We start from the raw sequence: 23635 nt of genomic DNA, 5'->3' as shown, positions 1-23635 counted from the left end.
TGGGAGGAAAACTGGATGCACTCTTGCTGATTGAAAGTTGAAGGGGGAGCACAGGAGGAAAAAGGTGAGAGGCCTTTAGGAGCAGAGAGCAGCCTTTGTGGACAGCAAAGCTACAGCGACAAGTAAGTGGATTCTCCCATAAACTGAATGAGTTTGGAATCAGATTCTTCCCCAGAGGAGAACTTAACCTGACTGAAACCTTGAATCTGACCTTGTGAGACCCTAAGCACAGAACCCAGCTCAGCCAACCTAAATTGCTGATCTACAGAATAATAAATTATTGTTACCTAATGGAATAATCATCGAGCATGGTTTTAAGTTGGTTAGTTTATGGTAATTTGTTATGCAGCAAAAGAAAATGGATACACTGATAATAAATCAGTTTTTACCTACAGAAATGGTAATTTCATATGGTTAATCAAAGAGATTTGTCCATTGTCCCCAAGATATAAAAACTGAACATGGTAGTACAGTATTTCATATATTCTCCTAGGATATTCTTTATGAATATCCTGAATTCATTGAATTAAATTATGATGTTGAGTTTTTGACTCTTAGCTATTAATTTAAAATTATTTCTAAAATGTCATGATAAACTTTTTGACAGTTTTTTTAATATTAGGTGGCTTCATTATTGAAGAGTATTTTTTAATGTAGGAAACATTCTTATAAGCGGTGAGGTAAATAAAATGTCAGTAATGTTATTACTCAACCTACAAATTTTTTGTAAGTCTTGTCATGAAAAGTAGGATAAAATTGATCAATTAAAACTTGGTAAAAGGGAGAAATGATTCAAGAGCTATGAAAAATGTGAAGTTTTCTATACTTTCTTGTTCGATTTATCTATACCCCTTCAGCAGAATAATCACTGAAACTATCTAATGGTAAGATAAACTGAGGGGGAGGCTGCACTCGTGCCTTGTAATGGGACTTGGTTTTGCCTATGAAAGCCAGAGGAAAGCCTGCTGCACTGCGGGCAGCGGGGGTCCCACAGGTGCATGGTTCTAGGGATTATTTTTCAGTAGCTCTTCTAAATTTACTCTTCCCTGGTTCAGCACTGATAGTAAACACGTTGCTGTAATATTCTTACTATGCACTCTGATAACTGGTATTTGTCAGTTTAATAGTGTTCATTATCCTAGTATTTCCATAAGTATAAACAGAATGAGTGGATACAAATGTGTGGTAAAACAGGTGGTTAAAACATAATCTTGATACAATGAAAGACTTCATAGGCACAAGAACTAGATTTTTAAGGCAAGACAAATAAAAATATTACTTCTCGCAGAAATTAATTTGAAAATAAATAGTAAAAACTAGGGCACTTACACCCACTTTATTACTTTACCTCTCTTTCTTGGCAACACGGCCAAACTATCAGTCCCCAAGTGTTGTCCTCTTTTGCAGAGAGGACAGATGGAGAAACCCCCTTTGAAATAGGTTGGTTCCCTCTGCCTCTTCAATAGCGCTTGTTGATTACATATTCCATGGTTCACTGCTCCACGGAATGTTTTATCATCCAGTAAGTAAAACACCTTTTGTTTCTAAAATGTAATTTCTGGAAAACACTCTGAAGATTTGGCTTCCCCACAGCTGACAAGAACTGAGGAGATGGAACATAAGTGTAGCCTCTTTTTCCTAAGTGGATTTCAATACAATTTAATTTAATCACCCCCTGTAGGCTTGCTCATTTATCTTGCTGATCAGTGCAGTTGATGCTTTTATTCTGGAATATCTTTTATGGTTTACTGTATCTTCAGGCTTTACTCCAATTGGTAGGAAATCTATTTCATTAAGACAGTGGATTATAAATAAAACAAATAACACCATATGAACTTTAAAATAGTCTGAGTCCAGTGTCAGGGCAAAGCAAAAATATTCTATTCCCCAAACCATCAAAAATATTTTTAGAAGTTCTCAATGACCATCTGTTAGGATAGCTTTAAGCTATTTTACCGTAAACTTTTAAATAAAATTCTAGCTGCCAACTTAAATGAGAGAATACAAAAAAAAAAAAAAAAAAAAAAGAAGTAATTTATTATTCTGTATAGCATGGACACGCAGACAACTCCCAGTGATGCCAATTCAAGGAGAGAACCAGCAGCAGGTAGTGAGACGTCAGCCAACAGCCCTGAAACTAAAACTGACTTGTGTCTAAAAAACCCTAAGTATCAAGCAACATCAAAAATGATATTATTCATTGCATTTTAACTTCTGAAGTAAAATTAAAATATTTTTCTGACTTGAGCATTTTGCTGACGCAACAGAGTATGTTTGACAGAATTTTTCTGTTGGTATATATTTTTCATTATGTTTTGGTTTAAGAGTTAGATGCACAAACTGTTACTGAATAGCCAGCATCTAAAGAGGGAAACAGGAAACAGATGTTTAGCACTTTATTCCTGTAATTCTCTATCATTAAAGATTTTGGTTACTCTTCTAGCCTGAAAAAAACAAAAAACAAGAATGTACTAAATGCCACTGAATGGCATATTTTAAATTGGTTAAAATAGTAAATTTTCCCTCTTTAGTGGTGAATGTTACATGTATTTTGCCACAGTGAAAACAAGTTAATTCGTATACATTGAGCAAAACACATTTTTCCCAAGTTCAGTAAGAAAAACTCACAAATCATACCTACAGGGCTTTCTTAGGATCTGAATCTGCACTGTCCAACACATTTCCACCAGTTGCCACACGTGAATATTAAGCATTTAATATGTGGCTACAGCAACTAAGCACCTGGATTCCTTTATTGAATAATTGACTGATTATTTTTTGATTGTTAATTGTCTGCTCTGGTATATATCTACCATCTTAACCAACATAACTGGAACACGTAGTGCGTTGGTCAATGGGAAAAAAAATTAGAGAATTACAAAAAATGAAGCATACAAGCACAATTTTAATAATTCAAACTCAAACATAAGCATATACTTATCTGTTGATTGGTTGCTGGCTGTTGGTTGTAGAACAGGTCCTTCTCACCATAACATATTTTCTACCGTTACTAGTTTCAGTTTCTTTAAAGTGAAGTGACAAGTGCTTGAACAAATCTAAGAGCAGACTCTTTTGAGATTTTTTTGTTTTGTTTTCCTCAGTCCTTCACTGTTTTCTCATCCATACCTAATTCCATTTTAAAAATTCAAGTGTTTCTAAAGCCTTCAACCTTTTTTCTACTCTTGTATTTATCAGTTAACCTAATTTTTAATTAATTACACAACTACAAGTAAAAGTGTTACAGAATCCAATCTCATTCTGCTCACTGCACGACAGGCCAGTAAATCGGTCAGGAATAGGTGTTGGGGCAAGGAATAACAACTGACTTTAATTTGGAAAGCCAGCAGACCAAGAAGATGGGGGACTAAGGTCCTGGAGAACCATCTTCCTTGGGTAAGAATTCAGGCTCCTTTTATACTAAAAAGGTGAGGGGGTGTGGTTGTTTGTTGCAAACTTCTTGGCGTCGCAATCCTTTGTTCTTGCAACTGTCCACATGAGTCAGGTCATGGTGTCACCGTAAACCTCCAACAAAACAAATATTATTTTCTATTCTGCAACTTTCTGTCTTTATATGAATGGAAAAGTGTAAATACCATTAAAGGTCAAAGCTGTGAGAATAGGCTATCCCGTGTATTTCAGGCTCTAGGCAACATTCTTTTACAAAAGGTTTGGAATCAGCATGACTAGGCACAGGAAACAGAGCACAGGGTTAGAGCCAAAGGAACAAATCTAACATGGAGTTAAATTTGTTCTTCCCTATTACAAAAATGACACTGACATTTTGATGACACACCTGACTGACTTTTGGTATGCACACAATCCAGTGATAAGAGGAATGTGAGGCCAGCCACAGCCCCGATCAGGAACAGGCCTGGTACATAGGCAACAGTGTTGTTCAGAGTGCCGGTGATGGGCTGGCTAAGTGGAGGCTGGCTAAGAGGATTTCTTCTGTCCTAACCAGGCACGACACGCACTGGCATTTGGAATTCAGAAGGTTGGAGGAATGATTCTTAGGCAGGGATGCCTGGATGAGGCAACGCAATGGCCAGTAAAAAGGTACTAGGATCAGAGGGTTTGTGCCAGCAAGGAGTGAAGGGGCACAGAAAGCTTCTATTTATAAAAATTAAGCACTTCTCTTGTGCCCACCCCTTTAACAGGCATCATTTCAGAGGATGGTCATAGTGTCCCTCAACTTTAGATGAAGTCATTGAGCATTTCCTGAAACACGGAGATCTAGAATTAGAAAACTGTTCTGTCAAACCTCAAAACCAGTCTGTTTAACCGTGTCCGTCCAGTGCTGCTGTGCATCAGAACCACAGAAGAGCACAGGGGAGAGCTTGTTCAAATTCACAGTGGAAACGACACTACTGTAAAAATGTTCCCGGAGTTTTGTTGAGAAAGGGAGTAATGTGTCTTAGAACATGGTATACATATTTTCCTTTTTGGGGAAGACATGGAGGAATGACTTTATAGTATGATTTTTTTATTAGCATAAATAAATGATTATTTCAATGATTTCAATGATTAGTTAGTAATCACTGAAATGGCTATGATTTTCAAAGTAGGCAGAAAGTTAAATCAATGTGCAGAGAAGTGATCATAAAATAACAGAAGTATTTAACCTATTAAAGTGTTCTCTGAAATTGCAGAGTATATGAAGGCAATATGACAGGCCATCATTTTTTTGTTTTTCACAAATGACAAAACTATCCAATGAACCTTCAATTGCTTAAATATTTTTGGTAATCACTCCTCAAAAACTTTCTCTAAAGATATAAGTAGAGCACAGAAACTTACTATATTTTTATATCTCTTATGTCCAAAATTATCCCTACTCATTGTTAATTTAATTGTTTCTAAAACAGTAAGTATATCTTTAACAAATGTCAAATCTTGTCCTTGAGATAATGAAACTATTAAAATTAAAGTAATTGATTCATATTTAGAATCAATAGAAAAAATCCCCCAAAATTTTTAATGTTTTTACCAGTTGATCTTATGAGTTATACTGAGTACTGAAAAATTAGAATATTTACGTCTTTTGATTTTCTGTACTTAATTCAAATTTAGAAGTAATTTTATCTTTGAAAATAACTCTCACTTTTCTTCTCTATTTCATCATTTTGTATCATTTTTCTCCAGAATATTTCAAACAACAAAGTATATAACAACAGCCTAAAATTGAAAAAAATACCATTTATAGATTATATCAATCACCAATATCCAAAAATTGCTGAGAAAATGTATATTAAGTAATTACTTTATTAGAAGTAAAAAACCACAATTTTTTCCTTCTCTCGATTTATATCTCATCTTATTATACAATTGAATAAAATAATGTACTATGAAACCCTAATTCAGTAGCATTTTCTGTCAGAACCTGATCCTAAAAATAAATCCAGATTATTCAAGTATCCATTATGCATGGTAAAGATTTTAAACTATACCAGACTCTCCTACCAGATAACATGCCTTGATGCCTTCTTAATAGACTATAAATTCTGGAGACAGACTACTTGGGTTTAAATCCTTGCTCTACTGTTTCCTGTCACCTTAGAAACATTTTACCAGTTACCTTCAAGTACCATCTGTAAAATGGTGAAAATGAAAATGATACATCACTTATGATATTGGTCTGGGAATTAAATATTTTATTTAAATGTTTAGCATGTGATCTGTCTTCTAGAAAGTATGTAGCTTTTTTTTTTCTGTAATTTTTTCTTCTGCCCAGGACCATATGTTCAGGTGATACAAATGATTTTAGAGTTGGTATAAACAATAATTGTTAGCAAAGTAAATATGAATTTTCTACCACAAAATTGATTCTCTCAAAAGCAAATAAAAATGACATTTGAATTTTCCTTTTCTTAATGTTTGTTCTATAGCTTTCCTGTATTAGCTTGAAAGTGGGAAGATGTCCCTTTACCGCCTTGTTTCTGCCTCATGAACACTGACTTTCAGAATACAGAAAAATGATTTGGTCCTGATTGCAGATTTTCTACTGATTCATTTTACTGATTCAGCACATATTTTTGATACTAAGCACATATTTATTTTCTGTTTTCAAATTTTATAGTGCAGTTCTCTAAGTATTGTATGTGAGACATCTCAATATTATAAATACCTTTAAAGCAAACACGTCAAAGCACACTTGACTTTTTCCCTTGTATTTGTTCATTCACTTAACCACTAGAGGGAAATAAAACACACATTCCCTGTCCATAGTGTGTTTCAACGGTTGGGTTACTAGACCTTATCAAGGCTCTTGCTTATCACATTATTCTAGGAGCTATGTTCTCTCTCACACTCAGAGTAAAGCCAAGAGATACTATCCTTCAATTACATGGTTTTCAGTATGCTGATAACCTTTCATCTCAGCTAGACTGCTGAGAACTCAAAAAAGAAAAAGTAAATCCAAGACATAGATTCACTTTACAAATGTCCTTTTCAGAAAATGAGGACATCTCATATCATGTACCTTGAAGTAGTCTCAAGTATTTTAATCCAAAAAAGTTTTATATAATTACTAATTTCTATAAATTAGTCTAAAAAATATGAGAATAATAATTTCGAAGTATTTATAATTCCTTTTTAATTTGTTCCCCACATTTTTATTGTGCACTAATTATTTCAGATGACTGCTAGCTGAGTACTATGAAATATGAAAATAAAAATAGTGAAATAATAATAACATAGCGAGATAAATAAAGGACCAGATAAGGAACAGCTTTTTTTTCACCTTACTTTTCTTTCTGCTCGTCAAAAAGGAAAGACTGAAAAGGATTTAGCTGAGTTCAGTCAGGCCTTAAGAAACTGCTGTGCTGTCCTCAGTAAAATTAAGTCTGAAAAATGTCACATTAATGGGAGTACATCTCCTTTTCAGTTTTGGATGTAAAAGTTTACCGTAGGGCACAATCAAACAAATGAAAATAGTTGACAAATAAATACACCACACTGGAGTGTATTTTGTAAAATCTGTTTCCTTTTATATGTTTATTATTGAAATTCTGAATGACAGTATCACTTTCCAAAATTAAGGTCATCCTTTCACTTGACCAAATGACTTGACTTTTTTGAGTCTTGCAAGAATAATAATTTCTAAATCAATTCAAGGTACTCAAACATGTTGAAACTTTAACGGCAAATGTGTATTTTCCTTTGATAAGTGCTCATACACAGATTTAAAATGTATTAATTCACTGTGTTGCTCATCAGTCCACCAGCTCACTAGGTTCAGCTCAGAAACATGTGCCCCAAATGCTTTATCATTTGTATTTGGAGATATATGTTGTTGTAACTGTCGTGTTACAAATGGTGTCTTTTGTGTGAAATTCTAGCATTACGTAATACTATAAATGACTTAAAACTGTTAGCAAAGGGTTCATTTTAATCCCTTTGTCCATATTGCTGTTACCTCCCTGAAGAATTATTGTTACTACAATTAACAGTACAAGGATATTACTTCCAAAATGATTCTGCACATAACTGTTACTTACTAGTACTGATTAAGATAATTACTTTATAAGATTTTTAATATTTTAATTATTCATTGTGACACATTTCAAACAGAGAAAGTAGCAAAAATCAGTATTACATATACCTGTCAATTCATTATTCATTCACTATTTTATTACATATAACTTTTTATATTATATATAATATTTTATACTATTTAGTATTATAAACACACATTGTATTACCTTTAGATGATTTTATTTCTGTTTTTAGAAAAAAATATTTTGCAGACATAGACAAAAGTCCATATACTATTCTTTTCTTCTTTCTTGTTCCCTAGAGTTAATCAAATTCTTGAAATTGGTGAATATCATTTCCATATTTCTTACTATTATAAAAATTGTGTATGTTTGATATGTAATGTATGTAGGACATACAACACTGCTTTGCTTTTGTTTCTTGAAATGTTATAAAATAATGGACTTAAGAGGCTGTCTTATTTAGGATTTTTGCAGTGTTGAAGAAGTGATACTGACCAGTATTATTTTGACCACGTATTGCCCCTTTTTGGGCCACTGCTAAGAGTGAAGGGGACTATAAAGGCATTCTCAAATAACGGAAAACAGAATTTGTTGCCAGCACACCTACCCTAAATGAATGGCTAAAGGAAGTTTTCTAAACAATAATAAAAATAATAATAAAAGAAAGAATCTTGGGACATCAGGAAGAAAGAATATGGAAATAGCAAATACGTGGGCAAATTCAATTTCCTTCTCAAGTATTCTAATTGATGGTTGAAGTAAAAATTGGACCACTGATACAGTTCTAAATATATGCAAAGGGACTATTTAAGATAATCATAGAGAGCGAGCAGGCAGCAGGAGGGCCGTTGGGAGGAAGGCACCAAGGGTGGGACTGAGCAAGCAGTGAGTGAGCCAAGAGACGGCACTGCCTCCAGGAAGCACCAAGATTCCTCTAGTCCCTCGACCCAACCCACCACTCCCAAGTTTGAATCTTTCAGAGAGGGATCATAAGTGAGGCAGAAGATTGTCGGAAATTTTTTCTCAAAGAAGTTGCTAGAATTGGGTAGATTTTTGAAGGAACCAATCCTAAACATCCGTGACCTAACTCAGATCCACTCAGACAAGGATGTGCTGGTTCCTGACCCCGGTCTTCTCACCAGTAGCCACAATAGACTGGAAGGTCCCGCTTTCAAGAAGCGAAGGTTGGGTGGGCGTAAAGAGGCTTCGCAAGGAATCACAGTGTTTGAGATGCCCAGTGGTCTTCCTAAAAGCAGCCAGCAGCTGGTGGAAATTCCTGGTAAAGTGAAACCTGAGATCTAGCTGCTGCTCCAGAAATATGACACAGTGAAAATGTGGGTACAGCTCCCGATTCCTAGGATAGAAGATGGGAATGGCTTTGGGGTGTCCATTCAGGAGAAGACAGTTACAGACAGAGCCAAGAATGTTGAGAGCTGCATCCCATCTGGCCTGGATTTTTAGATATTCTATTACAAGAGCCAAATCGGTTTCTAAAACAGCTAAACATCCCCACGTGGAGGACTGTCCTCCTGCTGCATGACAGATATGGGTGAGAAAGAACAGATCAGTCTTCGGCTCATCATATCAGAGGTATGAAATCAATATGTCACTCTACATGACATGATCCTTGAAGATGATGATTTCTCCACCCCAAAGCCAGGTGTAATGAAATGAATTAGGATTAAAGAAAAGTGGAAAATATGATGATTCTGGGATTACGGATGGATTTTTACGATAGTATTGAGAGCTGTTACCCTTTATCAGACGCCTGTATTTCAGGCACATCACATATATTGTTTACCTTCCAAAGCTGTCTCTTCCTTAGGTCTTCCCTTTCCAGTCACTTTATATTTAGGCAGTGTGTGTCCTTTTCCTTGTCAGTCCTTCATATTTCTTCTTTTAAGGAAAGACATAAAGAGTAAAAAGAAGAAAAGTCTTTTTATGTCACTTTTGCTATTAGAGAATATATGCTTGTTAGTGAAGGAAGGGTTCTGTACTTAAAATTTTTATTTCTCATCTTCGCGTTTAATACCTTTTTCTATTTACAGAGTTCTTTAATGTATTCATCCCCTTGTCCCTGGCAGTCTCAACTTGATCTTGTCTCCTTTGCTCTAGGAGTAGAGTTGTGTCAGGTGCAAGTCATCAAGGCCCTTTGTCCTTGTCACCTTTTCTTTCAATGTCGTAAGAATTGACAGAGTGTCTCTGATACCACCTCGCCTTGCATGTTTACAATACGGGTGTCACCTTCTTGAGTGACACCTTTGAAAATTGTTTAATTTGAAAAACAAGAAAGGTTTTGATTTATGGGAAGTGCAGTGATTTTTTTTTTTCTTTGCTTGCTGCCAGAGCCAACTGAATGTCCTGCAAATGTCTCAACTCCCTGGTAATTATAATTGGGCTAAAGTAACCTAAACAGAATCAGCATGCTTAATTAGAAGCTGCAGATGAAGCAAAATGATTAACTGAATTAGTTAACATGGCACAACTGCTTAAGTTTACTTGAAGTTTAGTGCATGTTCTAAACACTTTGCTAGCATTCCTTCATTTAATTGTTAAAAATACACGATGAGATAAGTACAATTTTTATACCTGTTTGTTTCATCAGAAAAGAAACTGATGCACAGAGAAATGAACTAACTTCTCTAAGCTCACACAGTTAGCCCATAGTGGCATAGATTCTGAGGCCGATCCTTCTGACTCTAGAATTCACATTCTTAACACCATGCATTCTACTTCTTTTTGTGGAAAGTACAATATTACCATTTTCCTTTCCTCTAGGAGATGAATCTTTGTGGTTAATGATAATAAGTCTCTCTCTATAAGATAACAGCATAATTACTTTGTGTTTTGTAAGATTTTCATTGTGACCTCTTAGTTTTGTCTTTAAAAAGAGAGCAGGAGAAAATGTCACATAAAATCTTAGCAATTATTTTCAAAGCTACTGTAAAACAAAGGCTAAAATTACACTCAGAACCAAGCTGAGAAGGAGAAATTAGTGAAAATTAATTAGTTGCCAGGTCTGTTCAGTATTCCTGACAACATGGAAACCTATGATTTTACAGATCTTAGACTGTATTTTGTAATTCATTCAGGATGGAGCATAGGAGCCCTTAAAGCACCATGTGCTAAGGCAAAAGACTCGTGAATTCTACTTACAGTTATAATAATTACAACAAAATTTTATATAAAATAATTCATTTACTTAAAAAGTCTCTAGGTAGCATTTACTATTATTATTAGCCTGATCTTACGAACAAGTATACTGAGATTTAGATTGCTGTGATTCGTGTTTTAGTTAGATAAAAACAAGCAGAAACTTGGGATGCAGAAAAGCTCAAGACAGAACCTGCATTCCTAACTATTGACTTATCCTTCACACCTTTTCCTGACGTGAGGAGAAAAGACCATAACCTTTGTAGGATTAGTGTTTGGGGGCAGAGTCCATGAACTCTATTCATTATTACTGCTGTATTGACTAAATATGAAATAAGTTGATCTATCTGTATATCTATTTATTTAAATTGTGGCTATATCACTGAATACATAATTGAATTAATACATTTATCTATATATTTCTGCTCACTCTCAGAATATCTGTTGGTATATCATATGCATATACCAACATATCCAGTATGATGAAGATTTGTTTTCTCATTTATCCTTAACACTTGTCTTACTTTGGTAATTTACAGCTTTGGAGTGATGTTTGCTTTCGTCTTGGGAAAATATTAGAAATGATTCACTTTTTCTCCCTATTTAATAAACTCATTAAGATGATTGTACATTAACCAACAATCTAATCAACAAAAACAACAAAACGTAGACTAAGAGTAGCATAATGCCAGATGTCACGTAATAGTGGACTTTTGAGAAAAAGTGAGGAAAGTAAGACAGCCTTGTTTTTCTACTAACAGTTTGATAAAACTCTATTAAAAGAGTGATACCTGAAGGAATATAAACTCGTTTACTAACATACACCAATAGATGTTGCTAGTCCCCCTCAGTTCTTTCTGTGGGAGTTGAACAACTTTGTAAGGCTGTCCCTTCATATGACAGCTCATTAACTTGAGAGAGGCGCTGAGAGAAATGAATGTTCTACACCATCAGATTTTTCTGTAAATTAATTCAGATATGTTTTCTCTCCTTATTCTCTGTTTAGGGAATATCCATAAAAAACTCTTAAACAATGAATTTTACAATATTTTCTTAGATGCCAAAATTTAAAAAATATATTAATTATAGTTTGTGATCTCAACATATTTCAATGACTTTGTTGTGGTGCTGTGTCCACTTCTTATAAATAAAATTTTCACTTAAAATTCATTCTTAAACCCTAGAAGTCAGTTAACAAAACAACAATCTCTATGGTTATTCTGTAAAAAATAATAGGTCACTGATCAAAGAGTCTAATCTAACCATAGTAAGAAGTTAAGACATATTTTTGTTACATTTTAATTGAAAGCCCCCTTCCTTCTTCTTAGCCTATATCCTATATGTGAGTTAATCTGAGCAAACTGCTGAACAATTTTGCCTTTTGTTAGATTAGGTCAAGAACACTACTTGCAGATTATCAAAAATATACTGTGTGGAATTGAAACTGCAAGTTTTTACTCAAAGGAAGCTCTGAGTATCAAATCTCAATGATTTATTATATATGTATTTGTAATTTCATACCAGACTTAGTGTTCTCTTAGAATAGCATTCTAAATAAAATAGCTAATCTCAAAAGCAATTTATGATGGTGAATAAATATTCAAATTTAATTTATTTTGATAGATTTGATAGAGCTCAAACGGGATTTAATCTCTTGTTACACTGGAGAGCTAAATTATTTGACATGCAAACACATACTTTGAATTAAAATTATTTAAAGGGTTTATACAGCATTGATTATTTTAAAAGTGGAAAGTGAATCCTGGATAAGAAGTCTACAAGCCTGATTTTTCTTCTTTCTTCTATGAAATAAGTTAAAAATGACTTTCAAAGAATAAATCTTTGAAATATTTTTTAAGCTCTTCGAAAGAACAAAAACAGCAAATATTTTTCAACTTGTTCTATGATTCCAGCTACTAAAGGAAAGGAATTGGTATCAAAAAAGACAAAATACACGATAAAAAAAGGCAACTAGAAGTACCTTTTTCTCACAAATCTAGATGTGAACATTTTAAACAAAATGTTGCCAATTCAAATGCAGCATTTACTGAACAAGGTCTACAACAGGACCAAAGTGGTTTTACTGAAGAATGCCTTAATATCAGAAAATATAGAGATATAAGTTATCATAGGACCAGAAGAGTGATGTCATACAATCATTTCTCTAAGATGTGAATTCGCCACTAACTCTTCCATAGATTCAATGTTATTCCAATAAACATTCCAACAGGGATTTATATGGAAATCATTAGGGTGATTTTTAAATTTACATGGAAGATTAATGGGCAAAGAGAAGCTCTTACACTATTTTCAGAGGAAGAAGAATATGAAGGGTGGAATTATCCTACATTATGACGTGTTACTATAAAGATATTGTGACTAAGGTGTTGTAATACTTTGTTTTCTTTTTTGGTGGGGGTGCAGTCTACTGAAATGTAAAAAAGAAACCGAAAGTAAAGCTGAGATATGGATGAAGCCCTATTAGCTGATGAATTTCACACTGCAGAGCTTTGGGTCAGGGAAGAACGACTCTACTTTTAGTAAAAAGAATCCTGAAATATTAAATGCAACATGATATTATTGTAATAAATTAAAAAACAGTTAAAACCATTATACATATGTGTGTGTGTGTGTGTGTCTGTCTGTGTGTGTGTCTGTCTTTCTGTGTGAAAAACAAGAATACAGGAAGGAAAGAAAAAGACTGGGGCCTATGAGTCATTGTAGTAGTTACTATTGTGGGAAGAAGTCATTTACAGCATGGAAGTAGATTTGTTTTAGTTAATACTGTAGTTCTGATGTTTGGTGAGTTCATGACTATTATATATATATTATATATAACTTACATCTCTAGATATATAGACATATCAATATCTGTCTATTACTTACTCATCTATCTATCTAGAGAGAATCTTGCAGGGACAAATAGAAATGTCATGGGTGAAGGATTCAAATAACCCATTTCTATACAACTGGAAACAAATTCATAAGTAAATTTAAAAAGAAACAAGTAAAGAGAATCTCACCTGCAGTCACTTTCATCAGTGTTTATTATTGTAACTAATATGTAGCCACCTTGTCTTCTTAAATGAGCATTTTTTTCTTTATGCTTGTTTTCTGGCCTAGATTCATTATTATAGATTTCTTTCAGAGCCCCCAGGTTCATCTAGGGGTATGGCTTCAAATTTATAATAATTATTAGTTTAGAATTTTATCAAACAATTGGATTTTTTTAAAAAACTTACTTTTTAAAACTTCAGTAGATAGAAAGGTAAAGTCTTTTGCTCACATAGAGTAGGTGCTACTTACTATATGCAAAGCAAGTACAAGCACACAAATAAATTTTAAATATATATACATATATATTTGATTTGAGAGAAAAGAGACATTTAATTAAATGTATTTTTCAACTTTACTAAGGTATACTTAATATACAAAACGCTGCACATATTTCATATATACATTTTGGTGAGTTTGCACATATGTATACACCCATGATACGGTCACAGCAAATAATGTAATAAACACACCTATCACCTCTAAAAGAGTCCCCTTGCTCTTTGTCTTTTTCCTGTTTTGTGTGTGTGTGTGTGTGTGTGTGTGTGTGTGTGTGTTAAGAACACTGACTGTGAGAGCTATTCTCATAAGTTTTTACGTGCACAACAACATATTATTAACTATACACAACAACATATTATTAACTATAAGATCTCCTGCAACTCAATAGCAGAACAAACAAACAAAAAGATTTAAAATGATTTTAAAATGGGCAAAAGACTTGAATAGAGATTTCTCTAAAGAAGATATACAAACAGCCAGCAGGCACATGAAAAGGTGTTCAGCATCTCTAATCAGAGAAATGCAAATCAAAACCACACTATGATACATGTATTTGTTTTTATAGAGTAAGAATTTCAGGCTCAGTGAAGTTCATGATTTTCAACATCACACACATAAGAGAGCAATGACTAGGATCTAAGACTCAAGAAAGAAAAAGAAAATAGTGAGGATAAAGTGCTTTCTGAGCTCCTTAAAGCTGCCGCTGACTCAGGATGTGGCGGGGGATCTTTCCTTGATACCCATAGTAGTGGAAGGAAGCAATAATTTCTGGAACAAAAGTTCTGATGCAGGAAAGGAGGCATGAAGAATCACTCTCATTCTTTCCTTTCCGATTTCTGTCACTAATTCCCACTGGCTGAACTGACTCACAAACCGATTAGAAAGGAGGCCTGAGCAATGCCACATGAAGTAAGCCTCACAGGATACAGACGCTGGCTCTAGAAGAGGGGTAGGAAATGTGAAAAGCCCCACACCCGTCTCAACCACACAACCGCAGGAAACCACGACCCCGGGCATCCCACTCATCCTGCGCTTCCTTTGGTTTGGCCCGTTACGTTTGTCAATGCTGTCGTTATTGTCTGTATTTCTCAGAGGAAAAAGGATCTTGTCGCTTTTATTCACTGATGCATCCCTAAAGCCTAAAATATAGCCGGGCATATAGTGGGCATTCAGTGAATTTTTGGTAAATAAATAAACAGCATACAAATATTTCTCCATTTTCAGTTGCTGCTTATTGATAAGACAGTCTGCAAGTTATAAATAAAATTCATTCCAAGAAGTCTCAATAATTGATATAATGAACTGTATCCTAATTTTCTGTAATGAGAAAATACGAATTTAATTTAATTCAATCTTTTTTTTGTTGGCAAATCCATGCTATATGCTCAACCCAATTATAATTTCCAAAGTATCACATTTGGCCCTTCCATAGCTTTGTGAAGTATGCTTTATTATTTCCATTTGTCTAGAGAATGTTGTATCTAAGGACTCATAATGATTAAATAACCAGCCCAAAACATACAGCTGATATGACAGAGACTGGATTTAAAACTGCTAAGTTTTTACTATTATATTTTTCCAAACCTAGCTTAGAAATCACCTCCTAGAATTCATTCCTGACCAATATTCAATCACAGTAATCAACTTCTTGATACTGTCTCTAATTCTTATACATATAACCTTTACTGTTTAATATACGGTAGACCTCGGCAGAAAGAACTCTCATTTAAGCAATAGTTTCGAAAGGGTCCTCTTTTGGTAGTTGCGGACAAAGGAGGCACCGGAAACCTAGCTGTTTTAGGGGGAAAGGTATAGTGATTACAGATAATCTAACTGTAATAAAGCCTGTCTGGATTTTTGCAAATAACCATGAATAGCCATGTATATATTCACAAATGTATGATTTGTTACTGATCATGTATAAATATATGCAAGTAACAGAATATCTTCATCCTCTACTCGTGCAATTGGATAAAGTTCACTTAAAATATTATCAACACTGTTACCAGAATAGTCTGCTTAATCCGCAGGATTCCATGTTTCACAAACCTGCATTATTTATATTTTATCGTATCTGAACACAATGCAATGTAATGGTGTTTAATACAGTTTGGCAAGGTAGGGGTAGTAATTCCAATGCACTGTAATGTCTGTGCCACTAATTAATCTGTTTTTTGGAGAAAATATATGGATATATTTGCTTTTCTTTAAGACTTTATTTTTTAGAGAGTTTTTATGTATACAACAGAATTGAGAGGGAGATAAAAGATTTCCCATATACTCCTGCCACCACACATGCAGAGCCTCCTCCATTATCAACATCACTCACCAGCATGGTACATTTTTTTTTCAACCAAGGATGAATCTAAATTGACATCACATAATAACTCAAAGTTCACAGTTCACCTAAGGGTTCACCCTGGTGCTGCTCATTCTATGGGTTTGGACAAATGTATAATCCCTATATCCACAATTACAGTTTCATACGGAGTATTTTCACTGCCCTAAAAATTCTCTGTGCTGTGCCTATTAATCCCTCCCCTACGAGTAACCGCTGAGCTTTTTTATTATCTCCATAGTTTTGCCTTTTGCAGAACATAATATGGCTGGAATGTTACAGTATGTGGCTTTTTCAGATTGGGTTCTTTCACTTAGTAATATGCATTTAAGTTTCCTCATGCCTTTTCAGGTCTTGATAGCTCTTTTGTTTTGTTTTTTTTTTTTTAGCACTGAATAGTATTCCATTGTTTGGATGTTTGCTTATGCACAGAATTAATTAATTAAGTAATTAATTAATTAAAATATTAAAAAACCCAGTTTACTTATCCATTAACCTTCTGAAAGACATCTTGGTTGCTTCCAAGTTGGCAGTTATTAAAACTGCTATAAATATTTGTGTGCAAGTGCTTTGGGTTAATACCATGTAGTGGAGTTGCTGGATCATATGGTAAGAGTATGTCTGGTTTTGTAAGAAACCACCAAAAGATCTTCCAAAGTGGCTGTACCGTTTCACATTCCCACCAGGAATGTATGAGAGTTTTTATTGCTCCGCATCTTTACAGACACTTGCTGTTGTCAGCGTTCAAGATTTTGGCCATTCTAACAGGTGTCTAGTGTTATCTCATGGTTGTTTTAAATTGCATTACCCTGATGACATGTGATGTGGTGCATATTTTCATATGCTTATTTGCTATCTGTGTATCCCCTTTAGTGAGGTGTCCATTAAGGTTTTTGTCTACTTGTTTTTAAGTCCCTGTTCTACTTTAATCAAACTTTCCTTTTTTCGTGTTCTTTCTGTATTTAAGAGTCACTGGGGGAAATCATCTCTAGAGGTAGGAACCCAGGCTTACATGTGTGACAGAGGAGAGTATGGTTTTTTTTATCACCTTGACTAAGGCCCTAAATTGAGGTGTAGTTTAGAAAAGCAGAAAATAAATATAAATACTTTTAATAAAATTATAGACATTTATTAAATGCTTACTACTTTCCACTACCCCTCAAAATAATCATATGATAGATGATATTATTAGCCCCAATTTGTAGAGGTATCACTAAAAGTATTAGGAGGGAAATAACTTGCTCCAGATCATGCAGATAGAAGATGATGGAGTTGTGGCACTTCAATTTAACATCATGTCATAATTCTATGCTATCAGCACTAAAGCATTTGTATACCACTTGTTTTGTCTACAGATTATTTACTCATCTGCCTTGAGAATAGGGATATGCTTTATTCATATCAGTATCCTCAGTTTCTGATAGTGTCTGGCCCACAGTTACACAATAAATTTGTTCGTTCATGTATTAAACAAATATTTAGGTTCTAGGCACGAAGACTCATGTCCTCAAGAAGCTAATGTTTAAATGAGAGACATAGCCAATAGAAAACAACAAAAAGTCTAGCATGTTAAGGCCTCTGGGGTGGCACAGGCTCCTGTGATTGAGGAACAGCAGAAGGGTAGATGTGGCCGAGGGGAGTCAGGATGGTAGGAGTAGTGGGCAATGAGATTGAGTGAGGCCATGTAGTCTTTATCTTTGGAAACCATGGTCACAATTTGGATTTTATTCATACTTTTTTAAGCCATGAAAGGAATTTAAACAAGTGAATAATATAATCTGACATTTTTTAAAAAGACTTCTATGACTGCTAAGTGGAGAATTAACTGTAGATTAAAGTAGATTTACCTCAATGCTCATTGAATTACATGTCTTAAAAACTATCATGTAATGTTCAGAAAACTTTCCTATTTTATGCAGATGCCTACCATATAGCAAAAACAAATATAAACATCATAGTTTAGATTTTTTAGCTTCATAAAAGGAGAATATATTACCTCTGATATTTAAAAAACACACATTAACAATTAAGGCTATTAACAGGAATTGGTAAAATTAAAAATACTGATCAAAAGATAAATTGGTAGCAATATAGAAAAATATTTATAAAATAATGATAATAGATGTACTGAGATTTTCATCATTTTAATTTAAGTGCATATTTCATAGTCTGGAAGATGAACCTTGTTGTATTATTATTTTTAAGTTAACCCAATATGCAACTATTCTATCATTGGTTACTGAATAAACAAAATGGTAACAGCTTTGCGGTATCTGTCAGTGTCACTTTGACAATGTCTGTGAAAACGGGGAAATGTTTAAACATGACATTTGTATTTCAGAAATGTTTTTCATACTGAATGTGAATAGAAAAGAGATGAATAAATTCACAATTTTGACTTACATTTACATGACTGGGAAATGAGCATAATATTTTTCTTTCCTTCAGGCAAAAAGCTGATACTCCTCGTGGCACTATTCTCTAGTCTTATAAAACTTGTGCATAACAAGAAGTCATTTTCTTACCATGACTTTGCAGAGTTTAATTAAATTATAGGTATTTAAGCATATTTGTAAATTTCATTTCCATCTGGCTTTTTCTTTTGCACTTGGAAAATATATAATTGAAAGAAAACATTTACTTTGTTTTATATTATTTATTAATATGTCTCATATGACATAGAGGCAATGTTAAATAGTTTATAGTCACCAGGAAATGTAAGAATCCAATCTCTTTCTTAATGATGGGCTTCTGAGGAAGCATTAGCTACAACTGTACTTTATTTAGATAAAGTCCACACGTTATTTTTAAAAATTTGTAAAGTTTATTACAGATTACTATTTCAAATTATGAATATCTGAACGATTTAATGCAAATGGAATAGCCACAGAAATTCTTGAGAATGGAGATGTATTGTGTAATGGGTAGAGTGTGCTTGTGGAGTTCAGCAAAGCCAGCCGTGTAGCTGAGCTGCTTCACTTACTAATTGTGTGGACTTGGGCAAGTAATTTAATCTCTCATTCTCAGTATCTTTGTAGAAAACAAACAATGCAAGAAAATTTTGAGAGGAAGAAAGATTCAACACAACAACAACTACAAAAGCATTTGTAGGTGTATTAGGATTTTCCAGAGAAACAGAACTAAGAAGATACATATACACACACATACACATATATATGCAGATCATTATAAAGGGTTGGCTTATGTCATTATGGAGACTGACAAGTCCCAAGGAATATGGTTGGCAAGCTGAAGACCCAGGAGAGCTGATGGTATAGTTCCGGTCTGCAGGCTGGCTGGCCTGAGTTCCAGGAAGAGCCAATGTTTTAGAAGTCAGAAGGCAGAGGGAAAAAAAATACGTCCCAGCTAGAGGGCAGTCAAACAGGAGGAATTCCCTCTTAACTCTCAGGAGTGTCAGCCTATTTGCTCTATTCAGGTATTCAACTGATTGGGTGAGACCCACACATTGTGGAAGGCAATCTGCCTTACTCAGCCTCCTGATTTAAATGCTCATTTCATCCAGCCATGTCACAGTAACAGCCAGGGTGTTCGACCAAATATCTGGACACCTCATGGGCCAGACAAGTTGACAGATAAAATTAACCATCACAATAGTTAATTAGAAAAAACGTAGCTGTAAGGCCTTGAACAATGTCTGGCACATAGTAAATGCTAAATAAAGGCCTATATTAATATTAGTAGTAATTTACTATAAAATAACAACAACTTTTTAAACATATACCTTTCAATAAACAAAGGGGTGGTGAGCATTTTATGTACTTTTTAGAAGGGCTGTGATTGAAATTGATATGATAATCTCAACTCTCTGCTTAGATTACTGGAGTCAAGGGCCAAAGCCAACTTACTTAATTCCCTGGGGCTTTTCATTTCCAAATGTATTGAACAGAACCACTCTGAGTCTTGGGGTAAAACACTTCAACTTTCACATCATTGAAATATAATCTTGGACCTGTGCTGGGGACCCCACCGTTATATTTAGTCTCCAGATAACCAGTAAAGCCTGAACCACTGAGTAATAATTTATGGCCTAAATTAAAGAACTCAGAGAAGCTAGAAGGGTCTTTCCAAAACACACATTTCTGCCAAGGCAGAGTTCCCTTTGTAAACTGATGCTGGTTTTATACTGTTGGAGGAGAATGAAACTACAAGATTGCCTTGGCATATTCTCACAAAGGAATGTTTTTATATTTTCTCATCCTAATTTGGGCTTATTGGAGTTTGGCAGGAGAGAACCACTGACTTGGCTAGTAGGACTTCCAGCTGGAGTTTTTATATGTGAGATACAGGTTTATTTTCTTTAAGCTACCTCAAAATTGCAAACAGCCATAACTAATTTGCAGGGAGTAGAACCAGGTATGGTTAATGGATCCCAGCTCATGAAACGATAATAAGGCTAGTGATTACATCATTATGTGTATTTGATTGCGTCAAGCAAAAAGAAAAGAAAAGAAAAGAAAAGAAAAACCTAAGTGCATATGAAGCCCATATTCAGTACGGGGAAAATTCTTTTAATTATCACAAATGTGAAATTTGAGAATTCAGCCTTTTTCTACTGATGGAAATGCCCTCACAAATGTAGTGTGTAATATAATGTATATTTTTAATGAGTATCATACAAAAATAGAATTTATCACATTGCCTGTGTTTATGAGACACAACTGTGTAGCAGTCTTATGACTAACACTGGTTTGTGAAATCAAATTGATTTTGCATCTCAAAATACCAGACCATGTCCTAGAATATCTGAGGTATCTGCTGGTGAAGCATGAAAATTACAGAAAAGTCTGTCACTATTTTTAATTCATCCTACTCCTCACCATAATCATCACCTAACTCTTACAAACTTCTTACATATATTGGATGGATTTATATAATACACTTCCAAGGGATTCCTCTGTCCTCAGTTTGGAGTTTTAGATGATGACATAAATTAATTTCAGATAGTCTCTTCATAAAATCTCCCTCTATGAGCTGTAGGCCAAAGACTGGCCTCCTAACACAACTGTGTGAGGTACACTCAGTTGTCAATATTGCAGAGCACAATTTTGGGGACAGTGCTTCCAGAGTAAACTGACAGCATAATGAAACAGAAAACTGAAAGGGCCAGGATATCTAGAAATATTTTAATTAGAAAACTATGACTTTGAGAAAGAGATTACTCTGCCTAACCTGAACCAACAAGCAACACTTACTCCATTGGCCTGAGTGACACCCTAGGGAAATTTCATTTGTGTTTGTTGATTTAAGAATACTCTTGTCATGATTTCCAATGTTCTATTTTCTAATGCTTAATAAAACTCATACCCTTTTGTTTCCTATTTATTTTATCTTTAACCCTCTTTTTCTTGAGGTATGCTTACATAACCTAGAATGAACTCTCTTTCTTAAAGAAACATGGCTTAAAGAATCAGTAAGTTAAAATGTATCAACCATTGGCTTTCTATTATTTTTGTTTTCATTGGCTTATTGTTACAACAAGTACTTCAGAATTCACTTAAAAATATCTGGGTCTCAGCCCACTAGAATCAAGGAAATACAGATTTTCCTGGGTAGGATCATAGAAAAGGAAATTATCCTGTAATAAGCTGTAAAGTGAAGACTTGCTAACACAAGCAAATGTCTCTCAGGAGAACTGAAGCATGATGCTGGTAATAACTGGAATTCATAGAAGAATGTTTTACTCCTCTGATCAAGTTTAGAAAAATCACTACCGCCTTGATAAAAAAGACATTGTGTTATATTTCACTATTTTTAACCACTCCACATTTGAAAACAATTAAACATCTTTTTATGTAGTGTCTGTGTCAGGGTCCAAAATTATTGTGTAAAAGCTAGGACTTTGTTCCACACATAAATAATACAAATGTTATTTGAAGTATCTTTACTGGTTCATTTCACTCTTCATTGAAATAGAGTTGTGTTCACAGCTTCAACAAGAATGCATCTTCCTTCATACTTGGAAGTAATGTTGTTTTTTTTTTAAAGTTTGTGGGAAACGTCACAATTATAGATAATTTCCATTTTATTAGGTATGACAAGCTAATACTATGGAACAAGAGCAACCCTTCATATGTGGGCTTTACATGTGCCTCCAGGACCAGGATATTTATCCGGTATTTACTCTGTGGTTTAGTTCACTCCCAGTTCTATTGATGTGACCTCACATTAATAAACATATGAGAAAACCTTGAGAGGAAACTGGATTCTTAATCTCCATCCTCTAAGCATAGGAGGTGGTAATAGGGCAGAAAAACAATACTATTGTATTTCTGAGAAAATAGAGGCAATCAAAATATAGCTCTGGATTCTTATTTTTAGGAATTTTCTTGACAGAACTTAATTCTCTTACCTCAGTTTGTACACATCACTTATGTTAGAATCAAACCAGACCAGGAGGTTAAAGTGTGTTAACCAGCGCTTCTCACTGCACTTACAAACAGAAAAAAAGAGGGGTGTGGGAGTAAACAAGAAGGCAAATAGATTCAAACCTACAAAATAGAAAACTTCAGGTCCAGAGACTGCCTGAAATGTCTACCATGGAAATTGAATCACAAAGAGATTTTCTTTGGAAATTTTTCCCTAAGGTAGGAAATTTATTTAAAGGAATAATATCAATGTGTGTACAGAATTACTGGTAATTATGATTGTGTATTTATTGTATTAATTAGCCTGTGGCTGATTTTCAACATCTATATGGAATTTTAAAAACAATCAAATAAGAGGCAAATTCAATTAATAACTTTCTCACAAAAATACAATTAAGCAGATCTTTCCTCCTTGGGACTGGAGAAAGAAAATTGTTCTAAACCTCCTGGATACAGAACATTTTTGCATCATGTAATTCAGCCATTTGTGGACATAATTGGTATTCTGAATTAAATACTTGAATGATATTCTGATAGACTCTAGTGAGATTAAAAACTCCTCTGGGAGGTTAGGATTGCCGACTCAACTGATGGGTTAGTTTAGTCATCTTTAGGCAATCCTGCATTGGACTACCTCCTTATTTAATACTACCTTCTTTCCGTCTTCACCCATCCCCTCCCAGCTACGGCTTCTTATTTCTTCTCTTACTTCAAGTTTCAAATGTAATTCTGACATATGGTTATGGTATTTTTTTCAGGGAAATTTATGTAACATCACATTAATCCCAGTGAATGTGAAAGCATGTATTGATCAGTGAAAATAGTGCTGTGTGTTAAATTTGTCAGAACCATGAGCTATGGTAGATGGCACAGCTCAAATCTGCACAGCCTGTACAATATGACAGGCTCTATTCTGACCTCTTACG

The 23635-nt window shown here is 34.4% G+C and overlaps 1 pseudogene; it reads left to right on the top strand.

The window, feature by feature from the left end:
• The first annotated feature begins 2052 nt into the window (after positions 1-2052).
• LOC105078502 (proteasome activator complex subunit 3 pseudogene) lies at positions 2053-9170 on the top strand (annotated as a pseudogene).
• Positions 9171-23635: the final 14465 nt, after the last annotated feature.

This window comes from Camelus bactrianus, chromosome 6, assembly GCF_048773025.1.
Source record: "Camelus bactrianus isolate YW-2024 breed Bactrian camel chromosome 6, ASM4877302v1, whole genome shotgun sequence".
In the NCBI taxonomy this organism is placed as follows: Eukaryota; Metazoa; Chordata; class Mammalia; order Artiodactyla; family Camelidae; genus Camelus; species Camelus bactrianus.
The sequence above is the reverse complement of the archived record's forward strand: the minus strand, read 5'-3'. Positions and strand labels throughout refer to the sequence as shown.